Source organism: Podarcis pityusensis (assembly GCF_964106645.2).
Source record: "Podarcis pityusensis genome assembly, chromosome: 3".
NCBI lineage: Eukaryota > Metazoa > Chordata > Lepidosauria > Squamata > Lacertidae > Podarcis > Podarcis pityusensis.
Window position 1 is genome coordinate 8,955,631 of NC_138026.1, and position 23,026 is coordinate 8,978,656.

The 23,026-nt window shown below is 46.3% G+C and overlaps 2 long non-coding RNA genes across 3 annotated transcripts in view; both read left to right on the forward strand.

Annotated features, from left to right (window-relative positions):
- The window catches only part of LOC308473679, a 147,246-nt gene that overhangs the window by 30,783 nt on the left and 93,437 nt on the right, over positions 1-23,026 (forward strand). The window lies entirely within an intron of this gene.
- Positions 5,018-6,952, forward strand: LOC308473776. Its single transcript, XR_013984308.1, has 2 exons — positions 5,018-5,349; positions 6,682-6,952. It is a non-coding gene; the product is annotated as an uncharacterized lncRNA (long non-coding RNA).

The window sequence follows — 23,026 nt, forward strand, 5'->3', positions numbered from 1 at the left end:
CGGATGGTTCGCCGTCTATTGATCCCTGTGCCACCACTTTATTTCTCGCTGCCACCACCCAGGCCCTATCTGGTACAATACTGAGTCCAGTCAGGGTTAAATTGGAACTTAACTTCTGTTTATTTATTGCAGTTTAACAAGCATGTGGTTTCATAAACGGTATCGGTCAATTACATTCATGGGGTGCCTAAAGGTAAAGGGACCCCTGACCATTAGGTCCAGTCGTGACCGACTCTGGCGTTGCGGCGTTCATCTCGCTTTATTGGCCGAGGGAGCCAGCGTACAGCTTTCGGGTCATGTGGCCAGCATGACTAAGCCGCTTCTGGTGAACCAGAGCAGCGCACAGAAACGCCGTTTACCTTCCCACTGGAGCGGTACCTATTTATCTACTTGCACTTTGACGTGCTTTGAACGGCTAGCTTGGCAGGAGCTGGGACCAAGCAATGGGAGCTCACCCTGTTGCGGGGATTCGAACCGCCGACCTTCTGATCAGCAAGCCCTAGGCTCTGTGGTTTAACCCACAGTGCCACCCGCGTCCCATGGGGTGCCTATCCAGACCTATAACTTCCGCTATCTGCTCTCACTCACTAAACCACCTCTCAGATATTTACTTGTCTTCCTAGCCCCTACTATTCCTGACTCAGCTTATTTCGCTACACTCACTCAACCTCCCCACAGACTGTCTCCCAATTCCCTCCCACTTCCACCAACCACCCAACTCCCAACAAACTCCCCCCTTTGCCCCTCCCAGAGCTGGTATTATAATCCCTCTGACTCCACCCCCTGGGTTCTGATTGGGTAACTTGTTTAACTATTTCACCTCCAGCACTCTCATATGTTAACGTCACAGTGGCCAAACCAGATGCCTTCAGGAAACCTGCAAGCGGGACCTGATTTCTGTTGGAAAGACCTTCTCACTTCGTGGAGCAGGTTTAGTAAGAGATGTGAACAGGGAGCAATTACACCTGACTGACCTGCACCCAGTTGAAGAAAGGTAAAAGGGCCCCTGGATGGTTAAGTCCAGTCAAAGGCAAGTATGGGGTTGCAGTGCTCATCTCGCTTTCAGGCCGAGGGAGCTGTTGTTTGTGTGCAGACAGCTTTCCAGGTCATGTGACCACCATGACTAAACAGCTTCTGGTGCAACGGGACACCATGACGAAAACCAGAACGCACGGAAACGGCGTTTACCTTCCCGTCGGAGCGGTACCTATTCATCTACTTGCACTGGTGTGCTTTCAAACTGCTAGGTTGGCAGGAGCTGGGACAGAGCAAAGGGAGCTCACACCATCGTCGTGGGGATTCGAACTGCCGACCTTCCGATCGGCAAGCCTAAGAGGCTCAGTGGTTTAGACCACAGCGCCACCTGGAGAGCTCTCTGCCAAGAACAAAGCAAGGGTTCATTGCAATGAACTGGAGAACCTTTCCCCACTTTATGCGGTGGATGTGCAACCAGGTGGGAGATACCTGCAGGCCGGGAGAGGGGTGGCTTGCTTCCAGGTGGTGAGGGCAAACTTGTACATTTATTATTTTTTGAAAGTAAGAAAACGTTTTCTGAATTTACAGAATTTTTTATTTCTATTTTATCTGCTGGGGAAGGAAGTCGCTTTAATCTCAGCCTCCACATTTCCCCTTGTTGTTTTCAGGAGCTTCATGAGTGACATCCAGCCTATGGTGATGTGCACATTCTGGGAAGAATTCAAAACAATTAAAGCAAAATAAGCCCTTTTTAGAAGGCAGGCGTTGTGCAGGCAACGGCAGGGGAGGGAAACCGTGTCCATTGCCAGAGACGTTTGTCAGTAGGTGCCCTTGATAACTCCAGCTGGAGGGGAGAATCAGATCAAGTGCCTAATCCTACTCAGTGACGTTTGCTCCCAAGTATGGGAGCAGAGGATTAAGCATGGCCACTGCAATCCTGTGCATGTTTACTCAGAAGCAAGTCCCACCATGTCCCAGTGTTGTTGTTCTTTAGTCGTTTAGTCGTGTCCGACTCTTCGTGACCCATGGACCAGAGCACGCCAGGCACTCCTGTCTTCCACTGCCTCCTGCAGTTTGATCAAACTCATGCTGGTAGCTTCGAGAACACTGTCCAACCATCTCGTCCTCTGTCGTCCCCTTCTCCTTGTGCCCTCCATCTTTCCCAGCATCAGGGTCTTTTCCAGGGAGTCTTCTCTTCTCATGAGGTGGCCAAAGTATTGGACCCTCAGCTTCAGGATCTGTCCTTCCAGTGAGCACTCAGGGCTGATTTCCTTCAGAATGGATAGGTTGGATCTTCTTGCAGTCCATGGGACTCTCAAGAGTCTCCTCCAGCACCATAACTCAAAAGCATCAATTCTTCGGCGATCAGCCCTCTTTATGGTCCAGCTCTCACTTCCATTACACTGTCCCACACTGTCCTTACACTGTCCTTACACTGTCCCAGTGTAGGGATGAGCAAATCTGTCAGTTTTGAGTTTGCCCAGTTCTCATTTTTTCCCACTTTTAAGTTTCTGCATCAATCATATACGCAACAACATTGGAATGGGTATTTCTCCCAATATACACATCTATTTATGCGATTCTCCTGAATACAATGCAGTTTTGTACATTATTGTCAAGAATATCTGTATTTTAAAGGTAAAGGTAAAGGGACCCCTGACCGTTAAGTCCAGTCGCGGACGACTCTGGGGTTGCGGTGCTCATCTTGCTTTACTGGCCAAGGGAGCTGGCGTTTGTCCACAGACAGCTTCCAGGTCATGTGGCCGGTATGACTAAGCTGCTTCTGGCAAACCAGAGCAGCACACGGAAATGCTGTTTACCTTCCCGCTGGAGTGGTACCTATTTATCTACTTGCACTTTGCCATGCTTTCGAACTGCTAGGTTGGCAGGAGCTGGGACCGAACAATGGGAGCTCACCCCGTCATGGGGATTCGAACCGCCGACCTTCTGATCGGCAAGCCACTCGCGGTGTGTTTTATTTTCTTCTAATAAACACTTTGGGGGCATTGGAGAAGTCCATCACAAAATTCGGAGAAGGGTGAATTTTGAATATGCCTTTCTTTTAATGGTTCATGTATTGTTTGGGAAAGTGTGGCTATTATAGACTAGCATTAAAATATCAACAGAACCAAATTTCTCTCTCTTCCCTAATGAGGAGTATACCCTGAACTGTGTTTAGAACTGCTGTTTACATTAGTAATGCTGGAATGTGGCATGCTTTTTGCATTGTCTATCATGGAGACCCAATCTGGACCTCAGCATTCTCCAGCCAGGGACTCTCCAGACGCTGCTGATGGTGGACTACAAACACCACCATCCCTGACCATTGACCTTGCTAGCTGAGGCTGTTGGGAGTTGTAGTCCAAAACAGCAGGAGGGCACCAGACTGGGAAAAGCTGAATCATGTATTGTGTTTTAATTCTGTAACCCAGTCTGTGTCAGGCTTCAGGGAATTGGCTTCTTCACCCGTGGCAGTAGATAAGCAAAACAAAGGAAAAGGGGTCTTCTTACCAGTTAGAAACTTTAATAATCACTGCAAGAGAACAAAGAACCCATCTCCTAGAAATGGCGGTACTCCCAGTTAAGGATCCCACCCCCTTCTGTCCCAATTAATCTACGTCACTTCTACGTCTTGTAATCTGAGCATGTACCCTCTGTGCTTTCTCTTCTGCCACTTTCTGAGCTCTCCGTGACTTTGGAGAAGGGTGTGTGTGTGAATGCTGTCCAGAGACTGTGAATCTGCTAACCCTCTCTCTTCTAGTGTTTCTTCTCCTAGCTGTTCCCCGTCCAGTATTACCCAGCTTCTGCCTTCTGAACTATGCCCCTCTGCAAACCACTGTCCCAAATCTATACAGGTGCTCCACTCTCAGCCCTGTCAGAGGAAGCTGAGGTTGCCTCTGGGTCCGGTAACCCTCCAGCCTCTCCTGAGCTGCAGAGGCTCAGGGCAGAGAGGCGGAGGGAACTAAGTTCCCGCAGGAGGAGTGCTTGTCTCCAGGCCAGGAGAGGCGAGTCACCAGAGGATCGGGGCGGCCCTATGCCTCAGGGCAGATAAAAGCTGGCCAGCCCCAGTCCCAAGTTGCAGGAGCAACATTGTTGGTTGCTAGTTCCTGCCTGAACCCTGTCTTGCTTTTCTGCCAGAGCTCCTGACCCACCCAGGCTCCCTGCCTGCAAGCCTGTTCCTGACTTCACCCGACTCTCTGACCTGCCCCCAGCTTCAGCTACTACGGACTGCCTCCACGTTGCGCCTTTGACCACAGACTGGACTTGGACCTCGCCTCTCGGGTAACCCACGGGACCAGCACACTCAGTGCAGCTCTCCTCAGCATGGTCCCTGACATCCTGGGACCTTTGGGTGAAGGGCAGTTAATTAATAATAGTAGTGTTACAAAAGTTGGGTGCCACCCCCACTCTCTGCTGAGCAATAGCAAAGTCCAAGGGGGTCCCAGGCCCTCAACCAGGGTCTGCTTTACTTTGGAGAATTCAGACATGGTGGAGCCTGTCGTAGCTTTAGGAAATATGGTTTATTCACCTATTTACACCTTTAGTCTGCATGGAGGAAGTCATGATCTTGCAGCATGCTCATTTCAAGAGGGGCTCGGCCCCCACAGCAATGTAGCCCTGGATTCTAAGTCATCTCTCCCGACCAGGCTGTCTAAGATGGATCCTGTTGGAATCTCCATTCGACCGAGCTGATGAAGCTCATCTTTCGGAGTCACCCTCCAACGTGATTAACGACCTGAGCCTTTGTTGAGGCTCCAGGCATATTCCCTTTCAGCAGAGAATCAAAGCAGCACGCGGAAGTGATGAGATTTATGGCTACATCGCTGTGCTTTATTTTCTAGCTATGCAGACAGAAAAATACATCCTCTCTCTGTGAAAGCAGAGAGCAACTAAAACAAAGGAACGGGAAACCAGTAACATCACATCCGTCTCCTGTCTTCAGTGAGACTTCCAACAGTCTGGAATCCCAGGAATGTAAACAGAATCCTGTGACTCCAAGAGCACTGCACCGTGGCAACACACAGAAACTAACATCCTCCCCCTTTCTGTGAACACCACCGGGCAGTGTGCCAGTACAATATCAGTACAAACCCAGTTTCTGTACATAGGTACAGTGTTGATCCTTCGGAACAACCTTCGACAATAAATCAGCAGGAATTTCATTACCTGGCATGTAGGACACCGTTACAAGTCCTTTCTGAACGCATTCTCTAGCATGTTGCAGCTTCAATTGCAAGTGCTTCGTGCTTTGCTTACAACCTTCTGAATTCAGCAAAGCCAAACATGCTTTGTTGTCCTGATAAACCTGGATTGGACACTTTACAGGAATTCTCATGTCTTTACACAATTGTAACAACCATTCACAATCCACAAGTGAGTAAGACAGTGCATTCAGTTCAGCTTCACAAGTACTTAAGCTATCTGTTGTTTGCTTCTTGCACGACCAATCAAATAGACCCTGGCTGTACATGTAGCAAACTCCAGACGTGCTTTTCCTGTCTGTAGTGTCACTTCCAAAACTCGCATCAGCAAATATCTCAAGACCACCAGACTTCTGATTGTTAAATCTCAGTCTGTAGTGCATAGTGCCTTTCAAATAGCGTGCTATGTGTTTCAGAGCTTTCCAATCCCTAACAGTAGGATTGTTGACATGTCTGCTTAGCAAATTAGTGCTAACTGCAATGTCAGGTCTTGAACATCTGGCAATGAAGTTTAGTTTGCCTAGCACACTTCTGTACAGTGTAGGGTCAGAAAATGCTTCTTCAGCATCATCTACCTGAGAACCTGTTGTCATTGGTGTGTCTACAGGGTTAGCATCCATCAGGTTTAGTTTGCTTAACACATCAGCAATTTTCTGTGACTGGTGTACTAAAATATTACCATCTTGGTCTCTCTCTATTTCCAGAGATAGGTAGTTGGTTACCTCACCAATATCTTTCATGTCAAAGTGCTCCTTCAGTTGAGCTAGGGCGCTATTGTACATCTTGACATCCTTCTAAAATAAAAGAATATAATCAACATAAAATAAGCAATACAGTTTCCTCTGCCCTTCCTCTTGACAAATAAGCATGGATCGGCTTTACCTTGCTGAAAACCTAGAGAAAACAACACATCAGTGAGTTTAGAGTGCCAGCATCATGCACTTTGCTTGAGACCATATAGGGACCTTTTCAAAGAACAAACAAATCCCTGTTTTACCTGTACGCCATCAGGTGTACCACTCTTTCGTCTTCTTCCCAGAACACCTTGCTATAAAGCTCTCTTTTCCTGTCACCTTAAACCCAGCTACCCTGGAAACCTTCCAAACCCCCAGACTCTGTTCACACCTCGGGTCAAGCCGGGAGGACAGTTCTTTTGCATTGCCAATGGCTCTCAGTGGCCCTGTATGGTTCCTCAATGGCCCTAGCTTGGCCAGGTCATTTTGCATTAAGGCTATCTCAGGAATTCCTCTGCAGCTTTTATTTCTCCCTTCTCCCATAACCAAAATCCTACCATTTATTAATATCTAGGGTTTACGGAGTGTCCCTCCCCCCATAATCTAGAACACCAGTAACACTAATAAGTGCAACGGCAAACTAAGTATGTAGAGTGGGCTGAGGGACCCACGGATGACAGGGAAGATGAGACACAAAACACAACATCAGGGAATGCTGCAAAGGTCAGGAGCCAGTCAGACGAATATGTGTGCTTTTTATCTTGTTACAGGAAGAATAACTGCTGGCTGCAGAGTGAATAGGAATCCCCACTAGCAGAATTTCTGTTGTACAGCTATGGCTACACAGCCTCAAACAATTCTGCATCCATCAAACGATGCTCTCAAATGATTCATATGGGGAGCAGTAAGCGTTAGGAGAGACCATTATGAACCCAGTGCGGATGGATCCTGTATAATGGGAGGAAGAACTCCAACATCACTGAGAATGCTGGCAGTGGGGAGGAGGGGGGAGACAACTACAATTAAAAAGAATCAAATCACCTTCTTGGCTTTGCTTTGATTCCCCAAGCTCATCTCCATCTCGGATTGAAACAAGCACTTAGGAAGCAAGTGGGGCGTTTGCACAGAGAGTCACATGGCAACTCAGACTGCCTTGATTTCCCTTGAAACGGAGACTGAAATGTTTGTGTTGCAAAGCCGTATCTACCTTGTGGGCAGTTTGGCTGGGGCTCTTTTCTCCCAGGGTGTTATGTACTGAGTTGAATAGGATCCAAAAGGCAGCAGTCTGATTGATCCTAGAACAATAGGCTTCAGAATGCAGCAGTCTGATTGGTCCTAGAACAATAGGCTTCAGAATGCAGCAGTCTGATTGGTCCTAGAACAATAGGCTTCAGAATGCAGCAGTCTGATTGGTCCTAGAACAATAGGATCCAGAATGCTGCAACCTGATTGGCCTACAGGAGAATCCCGGAATTAGCCAATCACGTGGGGCTAATTCTGGGGGACATTCTGGGGGAACTTCCATTCCTCCTCACCACTATGAGCTGCATAAAGAGCATGAAATCCACTCTTGTATATACAATCTGTGTATATTTCACAGCCCAAGTCTTGCAACTGCAATCCTGGGTGCCTATTGACAGCCTGTTAACTCCTCCTCCAAAAGGGATATAATACCTGCCTCTTGGGCGAAGGAAAAAAATACTGCATTGCTTGGACAGTGGAATGCAAGAGATGCTTGTGCAGTTTTTCCAAAGAGAAAGGAGGCAATGATTGTGTAGTTTGTTCTGTGGGATCTTCCCTCCGTTGGCTGTGTGTTGGCTTAAAATTGAAGTTGTTAAGGTTTGCCTGGCTGAGTTTCCCGACTCTGGATGACAGCAATTGAAAGAGTCCTCCTTTCCAACTGTGAATGTTGCTGTATTTAAAGTAGGCAGTCATTATTACTGAATAATTATGCATTACTAGTGCAGGGAGGCAGTCAGTTTGAACAGCTTCACTTTCTGTGGTGGAAAGGGATGAAATCTTGTCAAGTTGCTTCCTGGTGCATTTTCAACAATGGCAGGCGAGCTCCTGACATTACAGCCTGACTTCCTTGAGGGTCTGATGGTCAGGGAATTTCCACAATGGAAAGTTCAAGACAGTGGCTGACTTTGGGCTCTCAAATTTCAGCCGCATCCAGTGAGACGTTAAAATTGGATGACGCCTTTCATCTCGTGCTGTCATGGGACAGGAGTCAGCTTCACCTGCCTGAAAGGGAAGAAGACAGAGTGATTCCACCTCCAGCTGATCAGCCTTTGAGGACACAGAGGAGGAGATCATGAGAACCAACTGGCTTCCGCCTTCTTAAGCAGAGTTTCCAGCAGCAGGCAGATGATGCAAACAACGCTTAGTAGTTTGTGGCCCTATCTTGGGCTTCCTGCTCATCATGGCCCTTGACCATTGGGTTCCCTGACCTCTGGACTGTCTGACCATGTGGATTGCTGTTTGCACAACCTTGGAACGGGACCTGACTTTGTATTCTGTCTCTGCCTCCAGAGACTGCTGGAGTCCACTCCATTGAGCTCTGTTTGCTGTTGCTCAGCATCATCATCATCATCATCATCATAATAATAATAAATTTTTATTTATATCCCACCCTCCCCAGCCGAAGCTGAGCTCAGGGCGGCTAACAACAATATAATAATACAACATTCTAAAATCATTTCATTATAAAATTAATTCAAATCAAATTGATGGCAACCATTGGCAACCATTGGGCAATCTGTGAAGATTGCCAAAGGAAGGAGTCAGGCTGTGCCCTGGCCAAAGGCTTGGTGGAACAGCTCTGTCTTGCAGGCCCTGTGGAAAGATGTCAAGTCCCGCAGGGCCCTAGTCTCTTGTGACAGAGCATTCCACCAGATCGGAGCCACAGCCGAAAAAGCCCTGGCTCTGGTTGAGGCCAGCCTAACCTCCCTGTGGCCCGGGACCTCCAAGATGTTTTTGTTTGAAGATCGTAAGTTCCTCTGTGGGACATACCAGGAGAGGTGGTCCCGTAGGTACGATACTATGATATGTGCTCTGTTCTACAGCATTGTTGTGGTGTTCCCTGCAGCATGGTGCCTCAAGTGGCCTCTCCAGTTGCATTCCCTTAAAACCATCTCTGGTCAGGAGCTCAGCGTTGGGTGTCATGAGAATTCAGCTTTGGAACCCTGAGCCATTGGATTAATAGAGAATGGAGCTAAGAGGTATTTCAGCTAGGACACTCACACAACAGCCCTGAATTCTCTTGACCTGTGAAGTTGGATGGCACTAGTAAACACCTTGGGGGGCCTTTGTCTGGTCTAAAGGTTCCTAGGTCCACCTTTCCTCAGTGGTGGCTGATGCCCTTTGGGAGAAGACCAGTGGTGTAGCGTGGGTTGCAGGTGCTCAATCCTAGTGGATTGGGCAGCTGGGGAGGAGATGCATGCGAGGCACATGGCAGCTGGTGCTGCCACTGCTGCTGGTGGTGCGCCTTCTCAGCTTGGCAACTCTGCCACCTCCTGATTTGACCAGGGGCATTTCTTCACTGACCACGAAGAAGAGGCACCAAAGGCCCAGTCCTCCCTATGGCTCCGGAAGGTGGTAGGAGTTTGGCCTGATGTGGGACACCTGGTTGCACCCTTCCCAGAATTTTGCACCCGGGGCCACCGATCCTCTGGCTCCCCCATTCTACACCACTGAGAGAGGTGAGGCAGAAGGTAGGGAGGCGAACTATAGGTGGAGCCAGGATCAATGAGAGATACAGCCAACTTAAACTAGTTTTGTCCTCCTCTTCCTTCCTGCGGAGTGCAGAGTTCTACAGGGAGCAAGAAGGAAGAGGAAGCTGACAGACCTTGCTACCCTCAGGACTAGATGTAGATAAGAAGGGAGCAGGTGAGGACAGGCTGAGGTTCCTTAATAGGCCAGCCTCCATTGCTAGACACCCTCTCTTGCCACTGAGGTCCAGCTCCGAGAACCTTCTGGCAGTTCCTTCACTGCAAAAAGTGAGGTTACAGGGTACCAGGCAGAGGGCCTTCTTGGTGGTGGCACCCACCCTGTGGAACGCCCTCCCATCAGATGTCAGGGAAATAAACAACTATCTGACTTTTAGAAGACATCTGAAGGCAGCCCTGTTTAGGGAAGTTTTTAATTGTTTGATCGTGTTTTTAATATTCAGTTGGGAGCTGCCCAGAGTGGCTGCGGAGGCCCGGCCAGATATGTGGAGTATAAGTAATAAATCATCATCATCATCATCATCATCATCATTGCCTCTTTGACTTCAGGTCACCCAAGGTATGCTTCTGCTTCTGCTTCTGGGCCTGAGAGCCTGGTACTCAAGCTTGCCTGAATATCGCACTGACAAATCCTCTCTGCTTTAAAACCTGGAAGATGTACTCTCTCTAATCCCTGAGGCAAAGAGAGCATGACTTGCTGAGATAGGATTTAAATGGCAAGCTGCAAGGCCACCCCTTATCACTTCCCTGGCCAACCTGTGCCTGTCTATCACTCTTTACATGCCATTGGCCAGCAGAGGCTGGGATTTTTCACTCTGCCCAATCCTGTTCCCAGGCTCTGCGCAGGCAGGAGATGAGCAATCCCATTTGGAGCCTCCTTCATGCTGAAGGAAGGCCCTTCCCCCTGATGTCCGGCAGGATAGCATCGCAGCAGAGTGTCTTGGATCTCATCACTCTCCAAGTCACCAGACTTCTTTTCGACTTACACATTTGCTCAGGTTGATAATGACTGCACCATCTTTCGTATAAATTCCAGGATACTTTGCAATTCACCTGAAGGACGACAAATCCAGCAAGACTGAAATAATAAAGAAATGAACCATTTAAAAAGCCCTCAAAACGATCCAGCGGAATAAACTGCTTGGTAAAACCACCTGTGCCGAAAATGACTTTGTAGCTAACAACTCGCCAATGAATTCCATACAGGCAGTGCTTTATTCTGGGGGTACGCATACCCCTAAATATTTTGTAAATCTTTGTACTTTTGTCCATTTACTGTATTTATTTTCCCTGATTTGAACTATAAAATGGTGATTTTCTTGAGTCCAAATGAGAGTACCCCCAAACTTTTTTTTGTATGTAGAAAAAAGCACTGCATACAGGCAAATCTGTGGGTTAAACCACAGAGCCTAGGACTTGCTGATCAGAAGATCGGTGGTTCGAATCCCCGTGACGGGGTGAGCTCCTGTTGCTTGGTCCCTGCTTCTGCCAACCTAGCAGTTCGAAAGCACGTCAAAGTGCAAGTAGATAAATAGGTACCACTCTGGTGGGAAGGTAAACAGCGTTTCCGTGCGCTGCTCTGGTTCGCCAGAAACGGCTTAGTCATGCTGGCCACATGACCTGGAAGCTGTATGCCGGCTCCCTCAGCCAGTAAAGGGAGATGAGCGCTGCAACCCCAGAGTCGTCCACGACTGGACCTAATGGTCAGGGGTCCCTTTACCTTACAGGCAAATCAGATCCCAGCCTTGCAAATTGGCACAGGGCCGACTCAGTGAGGGCGGCGAATCCAGGAGTTCAGGGCTCGGCACAGGTTAACTCCTCAAACCTTGATTAATTCTAACTTTTATTGGTCCCAGGAATTCTGGGTGTCTCGTACCCCACAAACTCATAACAGTATCTGTTACAGAAATTCCAGGGCATTTTCTGACACATTTTTAAAGTTGTTAAATGTTACAAATATTATGCATAAATGTCTCCTTTCGACTTGGCCGCTCAGGGAAGTTACCTAGCTTTAACAATCATATAAAATCAACTCCTTTGCCAGTTTCCTCCATTTCAACACTATTTTGCCCGTGGAAAAACAACTCTTTTCCCTGCCACTCCCCAAGCGGAGGACATGTATACACACCTCCTACCCCAGGAAGTGCCCAGAGGTGACAATTGCTGAGCTGATTGTTGGCCAAGGAAAACCTAATCTCATCACCAGACTTGCCAAGGGGTCCAGACATGCAAAGGAAGTTCTATTGTACTTTGGGTGGTGGGACTTCAGAGGTGTTTGCCTGTGCTAATCTTAAACCTGGGTCTTGCCCTGACATGTCTGCTTATGCTAATCTTGTACCAAGGACTTGTCTGGACATGTTTGCCAAGGTTAAACTAGTGTAACCCCTGTCTAAAGGTAAAGGTAAAGGGACCCCTGACCATTAGGTCCACTCGTGACCGACTCTGGGGTTGCGACGCTCATCTCGCTTTATTGGCCGAGGGAGCCGGCGTATAGCTTCCGGGTCATGTGGCCAGCATGACTAAGCCGCTTCTGGCGAACCAGAGCAGTGCACGGAAACACCATTTATCTACTTGCACTTTGACGTGCTTTCTAACTGCTAGGTTGGCAGGAGCAGGGACCGAGGAATGGGAGCTCACCCCATCGCGGGGATTCGAACTACCAACCTTCTGATCGGCAAGTCCTAGGCTCTGTGGTTTAACCTACAGTGCCACCCGCGTCCCGAACCCCTGTCTACCCCTCCCCTTTTGTGACATGTCAGTGATGCAGTAATGATGTATCAATGATGCTGTACGAACTGTATTCTGGGATATGGTGGGAAAGTTTTAAAAGTCCTTGTCACCCCATCCTCGGGGTTCAAAATTCCTCTTTGAACCTGTTGCACAATAAACTTTGGTCTACAGCTATTTGCTCCGGTTCGTGGCTGGACTCCTTCCTTTATTCCTCAAGGACCCGCCGCGGGCTCTGCCCGACGAGCTGGGTGACTGAGCAGCCTCGCACCTAGATTTTTCCGTAACAGTATCAAATACTGTTCATGGCTGAAAGTTGCAGAGCTTAGTCTGAGAAAGAGAGATGTCTGATCATCTTCACCTAATTCACTGGTGATTTTGCAGAAACCTTGCTGATGTGGGCATTCTAGAGGACACAATGCAAGACAGAAGGGACCCTGGCAGAAGGAGAAGACTGACTTTTGGCCAAACCTTATCGTACTCTGCAGATCTTCTTCCAAAGGAGACACAAACATAGCTATCTGGGTGGTCCTGGGAGAGCGTTGCGCTCTGATAATTTGAAAAGCTTTGAAAGCAGGAGCCACAGGGGCTTCTGAGATGAGCAGTGAATGGTCTTCTCCCATGATACCAGCATCCCGCTTTCTTCTGGGTACTCGCTGAGCCAGAATCCAATAAAACAGCCTAGGAGACCCTTAATATTGGAGTAAAGAGAACAGTGACCTTCTCTGTTTGTAATTATCTTTTCTCATAAGAGCCACACACTGAACTTAATAAAACACACGATAAAGGCAAGTGATGTGTTCAGATAAAAAGGACTCAATGAAATTCGAAACCCCTCCTTAGAAGTTGCCTTCCAATTGCTTTAAAAAACCCAAACCGAACTTGGATTTCTTTTACAGCTTTTTTTTTAAAAGAAAAGAAAAGAAAACCAAAACTTCAGATATCCTCTCTGTTGGCAGTGGCGTTGCTTGCCGAGATGACAGTGATAAATAATTTAAAATGCTTAGTATTCACATAGCAGTTTTCTTACACCATCAACGTGCTTCATTCAGATTGAGAAACCGCTGAATTACAACTCATGCTATCACTTGCAGATTGAATTGGCACTACATGTGTTAATTGGCAGGACGACTGTGCTATCAACACAACTGTGTTTTGAGAATGGCCGCATAATAATTTAATTAGCACCATCTGCACTTTTCTACATATCATTTCCCCCACACATGCGCTCGCGCTCTCTCTCTCTGTTTATATATATGTTTGTTTGTATATGTGTGTGTGCAGATATAAACCTGAGCCTTCAGCTGAAACTTCGTGTATCTAGTGATATGGTTTGCATACCCTCAGATGAAAATAGGGACATTTCTCACTCCCCCCCTCCACAACTGACCCTCCTCGATCCCCAATTTTTTGCCCCCCCCCATGACATTTCCTATCAGAAGAAGGGTGAGTGCCATCACCATTGCACCAACTTGTGTGCTTCTCGGTAGTGGCGCCCACCCTGTGGAATGCCCTCCCATCAGATGTTAAGGAGATGAGAAATTATATAACATTTAGGAAACATCTGAAGGCTGTTTAGGGAAGCTTTTTAAGGTTCAATATTTTATTATGTTTTTACATGTGCTGGAAGCTGCCCAGAGAGGCTGGAGCAGCCCAGTCAGATGGCCAGGGTATTATTATTATTATTAATTATTAATTTTATTATTAATAATTTTAAATTTGGTTTTTTTTGTTTGTTTTTGAATTGAAAGATGTGGGATGTGCCTGTCAGACTTGCATTCGACCGAGCGACTCCTCCAGTCGAGTCCTCCGGCATCGCCTCTGACGGCGATTAACAACCTGAGCCTCTGATAAGGCTCCAAGCACGTTCCCCCATTATGCAGAGTATCCAGCACACAGGGAAGGACGAGATAGTATGAGCTACGTCGCAAAGAGTTTTATTCCTAACTACGCAGACAGAAAAGAAATAAACACGCTCTCTCTGTGAAAGCAGAGAGCAGCTGAACAGCAAAGGAACAGGAAACCAGTAACATCACATCCGTCTCCTGTCTTCCATGAGACTTCCAACAGTCTGGAATCCCTGGAATGTAAACAGAGTCTTGTGACTCCAAAGCACTGCACAGTGGCAACCCACAGAAACCAACAGTGCCTGGGATATGAAGAGCAGGGGGTGCCCTGATTGCAGTGGTTCAGGGTAGAAGGAGGTTGTGGGGGGGGGCACATGGCACAGGCAGTTAGTGCTGTGTTCCAGTCCCTCCTCCAACCTGGGGGATTGCGGTCGTCTTATCAGCCAGCCCTCAAGTCTGTGGCTGCTGTTGCTGAATGCCAGGTCGGCTCGGAGTAGGACCTCCCTCATCCATGATTTGATCATGGACAAGGAGGCCGATCTGGTCTGTATCACTGAGACCCAGGTGGGTGAGCAAGGTGGAGTTAATCTCACCCAGCTATGCCCTGGGTACTCGGTGTACGTGGGTACTGGGTAGCATCAGGGCAGGCTTGAGGGTCAGGGAGGGGGACTTGCTGGGACCTATAATGGCTCTCTCTCCCATGGCTCTCTGTACAGTTGTGGGAGGAGAAATTGAACCTTGGGCCTTTCACAAAACAGATTCTGAGCTTTGCCCCTTCCCCTAGCAATTTCCACTAGCTCCAACACAGGTAACGCTGTGGTCTAAACCACAGAGCCTGGGGCTTGCCGATCAGAAGGTTGGCGGTTCGAATCCCCGCAACGGGGTGAGCTCCCGTTGCTCGGTCCCTGCTCCTGCCAACCTAGCAGTTCGAAAGCACATCAAAGTGCAAGTAGATAAATAGGTACCACTCCGGCGGGAAGGTAAACGGTGTTTCCGTGCACTGCTCTGGTTCGCCAGAAGCGGCTTAGTCATGCTGGCCACATGACCCGGAAAAACTGTCTGCAGACAAACGCCATCTCCCTCGGCCAGTAAAGCGAGATGAGCGCCGCAACCCCAGAGTCATCCGCGACTGGACCTAACAGTCAGGAGTCCCTTACCTTTACCTAGCTCCTGTAGGCAAAGCTGGACAACAGGACTGAAGATCTGAAAATCTCTTATTTGCTTGCAGCATAGATACCTTGCCTGCCTCTGCAGCCATTAGGCCAAATTAGAAATCGTTTTCCATCTTCTCTGCATTGCCTTTAAACGGCTGCCTTTGCTTACCAACCAACCATAATCTCCTTTTCTTCAGGCTCCAGATACTTGGTTCCTTTAATCATTCTGCATTTGACATGCTTTATAAAACATTTACTGCTCCCTCGAATTCCCTCCAGTTTGTTGTTAAGTTTTAAATGTGGCGCACCAACACGGGGCATGTGTCTTCTTCGCCTGCGATAGCTGGAAGGGGAGGGAAAGGAGGAGCTGAGTTGCTGTTCGCAATATCTCGGATAGGAACAGCGCTATGTTAATGCATCCCAATATAGCAGTGCCTTTTTCTTTTTTTTATTGAGCACCTTGGGCTTTTAGCACTTTTTTATATGGAGAAAAAAAAGATTTCCATTTGGAAGTCTCATCATAAAAATGTGAAACTGTTTAAACTTCTCTTAGAAAGGAAAAGAAAAAGGAAGCAGTCCTCCAACAGCAGCCCTCAGAATAACTGGGAGGGGGGCCTTTAGGGTGAACGGGAAAGTGCCCCACCACCTCAGTCTGCTCTCAGCCAGACCCCCACACGCCTGCAGTGGCATGCGGCGAAATTTTTCATAGGGGAAAAACAACAACAACAACAATTTATTATTTATACCCCGCCCATCTGGCTAGGTTTCCCCAGCCACTCTGGGTGGCTTCCAACAAAATATTAAAATACAATAGTCCGTCAAACATTAAAAGCTTCCCTAAACAGGGCTGCCTTCAGATGTCTTCTAAAAGTCTGGTAGTTGTTTTTCTCTTTGACAGCTGGTGGGAGGGCGTTCCACAGGGCAGGCACCACTACCAAGAAGGCCCTCTGCCTGGTTCCCTGTAACTTCGCTTCTCGCAGGAAGGGAACCGCCAGAAGGCCCTCGGTGCTGGACCTCAGTGTCCGGGCAGAACGATGGGGGTGGAGATGCTCCTTCAGGTACATTGGACTGAGGCCGTTTAGGGCTTTAAAGGTCAGCACCAACACTTTGAATTGTGCCCGGAAATGTACTAGGAGCCAGTGTAGGTCTTTCAAGACTGGTGTCATGTGGTCTCGGCGGCCGTTCCCAGTCACCAGCCTAGCTGCTGCATTCTGGATTAGTTGTAGTTTCCAGGTCACCTTCAAAGGTAGCCCCACGTAGAGCGCATTGCAGTAGTCCAAGCAGGAGATAACCAGAGCATGCACCACTCTGGCTAGACAGTCTGTGGGCAGGTAGGGTCTCAGCCTGCGTACCAGATGGAGCTGGTAAACAGCTGCCCTGGACACAGAATTAACCTGCGCCTCCATGGACAGCTGTGAGTTGTGCTCATTTCTATATATAGGGTGCCTACATTCTGCATGGACTGGCAACATGTGCAAATGGCTTTAGATACCTATTGGGTTCATAAATTACCATATAGCATATATTCAACACAAAAAACAGCGGCAATTTGTTGTTGGCAAAGGACAGCTGGACATATAAAGGGCCCCATTACCTTCAGTAGCTTAGGGCCTCATCCAACCTAAATCCAGCCCTGGTTGCAGCGCCCTCCCACCACAGACCCTACCACACAGGAAAAGGAAGAATATGTTCAATCATATGTGGTGGACTTGTAAAAGAGTATTGGGGAAAAATTATAATGAAGTGGAAAAAATGTTTTAAAGTACTTCCCCCCCCCAAAAAAAAAACCCCAGAGTCCTTTTTGCTGGGGATAATTCAGAGGGAAATTCCCAGGTGTCAAAAAGGTTATTTATGTATGCCACCACTGCGGCCCGTGTTTTGTTAGCCCACAAATGGAAAACGAGCAAGGTCCCAACTAAAGAAGAATGGCAACTTAAACTGATGGAATAGGCGCAGCTTTCAGACTTAACATATAGAATGAGAGAACAAGAAGAACATACGTTTAAAGAATATTGGAAAAAGTTTATTGAATATATGGGGTGGTGGTGAATTGTGTACACTTGAAAACGTTGGCAGCATTAAGATAAATTTGGCAGTGTTAATAAGTTTTGATGGATGTAATAATGGAATACTGTAAAATATGCAGGGATTAATGGTATGCAAAATGAACCATGGAAAAAGAAGAAGGGAAGACATTGCTATTTTAAGGTGGTTTAAATGAATATTCTAAAATGTAAAACAGAAAAATTTAATAAAAAATTATACAAAAAGAAAAAGGAAAGAAACGAAAATAAAATAAAATAAAAGGAAGGAAGAGGGCCACAAAGGACCACTGAAATAAATGCTGAGGAAGTCTCTGGCTGTGCTTTCCTAAAATTGCTGGAGGAATTTAGGGTGTGAAGTGCTTTCCCAACCCCTTGTCTGATCGTGCCTGCTTTCAGGAACAGCCAGCCCGCCAGTTCTTCCTCCCTTGCCTATTTTGGATCTAAAATTACCTAATTGCACCCCTGAAGACTGGACAATACATGCCAAGTGAGAGGGGAAGAGGAGGAACATGGCGACTGTTAAGTTGTGGGCGAACATATCAGACGACACAGCGATTCTTCAAACAGCTCTTGTTTATTCAAAGGCCAGAGCAGAACTGAACTGAGGAGCTTAGTCAGCCTGCTTATATAGAGCTCAAGAACAAGGTAACTGTTGCAACTTTCTAAAACTATCCAATCACTGAACGTCACTTTCGACCCTTCATTTGCATACAAACTATCCAATCACTGAACGTCACTTTCGATCCTTCATTTGCATAACTATCTACAGTATCCCCCTGCTGGCCCAGGGTGAGAACTTCAATACATAACAGCGACCCTGCACCTCCTGAGAGATCCCTGTCACTTTTAACATCATGTCAAGAACAGCAGCTCAAGTTGGTGGAAATCAGGGAGAGACGCTTCTCTTGATCACGAGTCGCACCGACTCTCAAAATGCATGCTCACAGCATACACAACTGTCTCTCTAGGAGGGAATCTGGGTGCTTTTTGGCTAGCCATCTTCCCTGCCCCCCAGGACGATTGGGGGTGGGAGAGAATCATCCAGCTACCACCACGTGCAGTTACTTCTCCTGAACCAAGGGGGGAAAGTGTACACTTTAATTTACCAGGCGAAAACAGAGAGGACTGTGCCACTGTGTGCCTGCATTCTTACTTACAACCTGCCCAGGGATGGCACTGCCTGTCAGTCACGTCTTCCTTAGTCTCAGCGTTGCCCTTGTAGAACAGAGAGGAAGAGAAGGGCGGATCGACACTTGCCATTTATAACGTTAAAAATGCGTTATTAAAGTGTAGCACCAGAGGGCGCTGCAGAGCAGCAAGCCACTGGGAGTTGGAAACTGCCATTAAGCATTATAGAACGTTATATTTCAGAACGTTTAGAAGACCAATGTAGATCCAGCCAAAGGACAAAGCCAGAATTAGTTGGTGCTTCTTGCCGGTGTCTCTGGCTCCACCTGCTGGTAGCCTCCCTACCTTCAATCCCATTGGTCTCAATGGGCCACCGCTGGGCACAACTCAAGTATGTCTGGGTGGTTGTTGGCTATATAGAAGGAGAGGGCCATGGAGCAAATTGCATCCATGGGCTCCAAATATGTGCTAGCTGCCAGAAAACAGCAGTTCTGCACCCATATATCTAGCATTACTTAGACTGGTGGGGCAGGAAGGTGTCATTTGCCTTGTGTGGCCCATTTCATGACGGTGGCCAATGAATTATGCAAATGTGATGCATGCTCTAAAAGCTCGGGAAACCAAAGTCAAATCCCTGACAAAATGGCTTTTTTCCTTTAAATATATATGAATTTCAGAAACAGCAAAGAGCTTGTGGTGCCTTAAAGATTAACAGGCTGAGGCCTAAAAGGTTTTCGTGGGGAAGAGTTCACATCATCCGCTGCATGAAATTTTATCCTTGGAAGATAGATAAGATGATAGATAGAGAGATAGATATATAGATAGATAGATAATGTGTTTGTGTGGAGAGGGAGAGAGGGAAAGAAAGAAAGAAAGAAAGAAAGAAAGAAAGAAAGAAAGAAAGAAAGAAAGAAAGAAAGAAAGAAAGAAAGAATATTATGGGGCAAAATGGCAAATAAATGCAAAAAAGTGTGATAATTCTTTGCAACAATTCACAACGGCAATAATTCCAGTCACTCTCCCAATTCGTTAGGCCTAATTAAAGATTTGAGCACATTTGGGACTTTGGCAGGAAAGAATTCTGCTGCTATTTGTCATTTATATAGCGCTACTAATTAACTAAGTTCTTTGCAACCTTTGCTCGGCCTGCCCTTGTGACAGTTTTGAAAAAAGTAATAATCCTATTTTACAGAAACAGAGCTGAGAGCGAAGGTAAGCAGTAACAGGCTACATGGAATGGTGATGGTTTGAGAAGGCAGCAAAAGTTCCAGCCGTTTCCAACAGGCTTGATATGTCATGGAATCATAGATTTGTAGCGTTGGAAGGGACCACGACGGCCAAGTAGTCCAATCTCATGCAATGCAGGTGTTCATGGTTGCCTTCACTCTTGGCTCAATGGCTGCTGCCTGCCTAGATGATACAAGGCCAAGATATAATGGGCACAAGACATTGGACATAACATAATGATGGCTGACTGGGAACAGTTGTGGACCACAGGTATGAAGTTTACGGCATGTAATGCCTTAAGAGAGAATATTATGAAAATGATATACAGGTGGTACATAACCCCAGTCAAGCTTGCAAAAATCTACCATTTGCCCGATAATAAATGCTGGAAATGCAAAGAAACTGAAGGTACATTCTTTCACCTTTGGTGGACGTGCCCAAGGATTAAGGTTTTCTGGGAGATGATTTATAATGAATTTAAAAAGGTATTTAAATATACCTTCTTGAAGAAATCAGAGGCCTTTCTCCTGGGCATAGTCGGCCAATCGGTGTTAAAGAAGGACAGAACTTTCTTTATGTATGCTACAACAGCAGCAAGAATACTTATTGCAAAGCATTGGAAGACACAAGATCTACCCACACTGGAGGAATGGCAGATGAAAATGATGGACTACATGGAACTGGCGGAAATGACTGGTAGAATCCGAGACCAGGGAGAAGAGATGGTGGAAGAAGATTGGAAGAAATTTAAAGACTACTTACAGAAATATTGTAAAATTAATGAATGTTAGAATGATGTTGGATTGAAGTTAAGTGGTTTCTAGCTGTAATGGTATAAAAGAATATGGAAAAACTGGTTTTCAATACGTAGAAACTTAATGTTATAATATATTAAGATTAAAGATCAGGATTAAAAAGGAGGGAAAGGAATTGCTGAACTAACAAATTGAATTGGAATACAAAAAAGGGAGGTATGAGGAGGTCCGGGAAACAACTAAATGTAAGAGAAGTGATGAAAAGATGGAATTGTTTTTAATTGTTTTTTCTTTTTTGTACTTTGTATTTTTCTTTTTTCTACTGTTATTTTTTTTTATCAATGTAATCTTTTTCTTTTGAAATTTTAATAAATATCATTTAAAAAAAAAATATCATGGCCTGTGCTTAAATCAAAATGGAGTAGGCAGCAGAATCATAGAGTCCCAGGTTTGAACCCTCACCCAGGATTTCCAGGTGCCGTTAGGTGTCCTCTGTCTGAAACCCTAGTTTGCTGCTGGTAGTCAGTGTAGATGATGCTCAGTTCCATGGACCAGAACAAGGCAGCTTCTTATGACCTTATTGTGGGAATGTTCAGGGTGGCAGGAGAGGATATATTGTTTGTTAATATCCTTCCTAACTTGCGCTAAGGGACACGGGTGGCGCTTTGGTCTAAGCCACAGAGCCTAGGACTTGCCGATCATAAGGTTGGCGGTTCAAATCCCCGCGACGGGGTGAGCTCCCATTGCTCGGTCCCTGCTCCTGCCAACCTAGCAGTTTGAAAGAATGTCAAAGTGCAAGTAGATAAATAGGTACCGCTCCGGCGGGAAGGTAAATGGCGTTTCATGTGCTGCTCTGGTTTTGCCAGAAGCGGCTTAGTCATGCTGGCCACATGACCCAGAAGCTGTCTGCGAACAAACGCCAGCTCCCTCGGCCTATAGAGCGAGATGAGCGCGCAACCCCAGAGTCGTCCGCGACTGGACCTAATGGTCAGGGGTACCTTTACTTTTAACTTGCGCTAGCAAGTTCCTTAACTTAGCAGAGTTTACATTCCCCTTCTCACGCACAACAGATAACTGGTTGCAGGCTCGTGTGAGCCTCTCAGAGTTATACAATTCAATCTGTCTTAGACTGAATTGTACATTCCTGGTAAATTCCCTTGAATCCCTCTTAAAAAGAATAAAGACGCTACAATCTTATTTAAAGACGATAAAAGAAGTTTACTCACATCAGTTCACAGTTGCATTCCTGAAAGCAGACTTAGTTACAAATATGTACATGTGGACCTACCCCATATGGGGGAATAATCCCAGTGCTTCGAGCAGTCCTAGCTAGAAGCTGGTCAAACAAAGAAAGAAGTCAAAAAGAGGGAGGTGTGCTGTGTGACTCGTCCTTTTGTTAGGTCGCACCCACCTTCTATCACATGCAAAAGGAAGGATGCTCTAGCCAGGAGGAACAGGAAGTTTCGACTGGCTGTACCAAACATTCCCCTGCACATCTTCTCTAGCGTTACAAGGAATGTTGTACTGGACTGCCTCTCATGGATCACATCCCACACTTATGACTCCAGGCATGCCTTCTCTGGGTACCTTCTTTCAGAGAAGCTTAAAGGATGATGACATGGGAGCAGTAGTAGAGCGGCAAATTTAGAAGTGCATGGTCTCTTCATCATAGTCACAACCACGCCCTCTCACAGCCACACTTCTTTTATATACAGTGGTACCTCAGGTTACATATGCTTCATGTTACAGACTCCGCTAACCCAGAAATAGTACCTCGGGTTAAGAACTTTGCTTCAGGATGAGAACAGAAATCGTGCAGCCCCATTAGCTAAAGTGGTGCTTCAGGTTAAGAACAGTCCTCCAGAACGAATTAAGTTCTTAACCCGAGGTGCCACTGTAATAATTTTTATTGGTTTTTGCACATATTTTATAACATAATATCTGATTTGTATATTACATAGCAACAGCCTAAGACTTCCATCCTCCTCAACTAATGGTTTTCTAACTTACTCTCTGATATTGCATTTTGTTATTATAATTATTTCTATTAAGTCTGTATCAAAAATAAACAAATTAGAAGTTATTCTTCGCAAGAATTTACAAAATTAACCTTACACAACTTCTTGTAACCCTACTAGCAATGTCAGTTGTTTACAATTGTCTTTCAAATACACCAGAAATTTATTCCAGTCTCTGATCTTGTTGGTTCCGAATTTTCCCAGTTAATTTTGCCAACTCGGCATAATCCATCAGTTTAATCTGCCACTCTTCTTTCGTTGGTATCCCTTGCTGCTTCCATTGTTGGGCTAATAATAGGCAAGAGACTCTTTTTATATGCAACAGCAGCAGCAAGAATATTATTAGTGATACGGGGGGGGGCATGTCTTCTTCACCTTCTTCTTCGCTACAATATATCCATTTATTTCCAATTGTCAATGTCAAAAGGGACTAAAATCTATAAAATTCATAGAAAATCAACGTGCCAATTTGCTCAATTTCTCTAG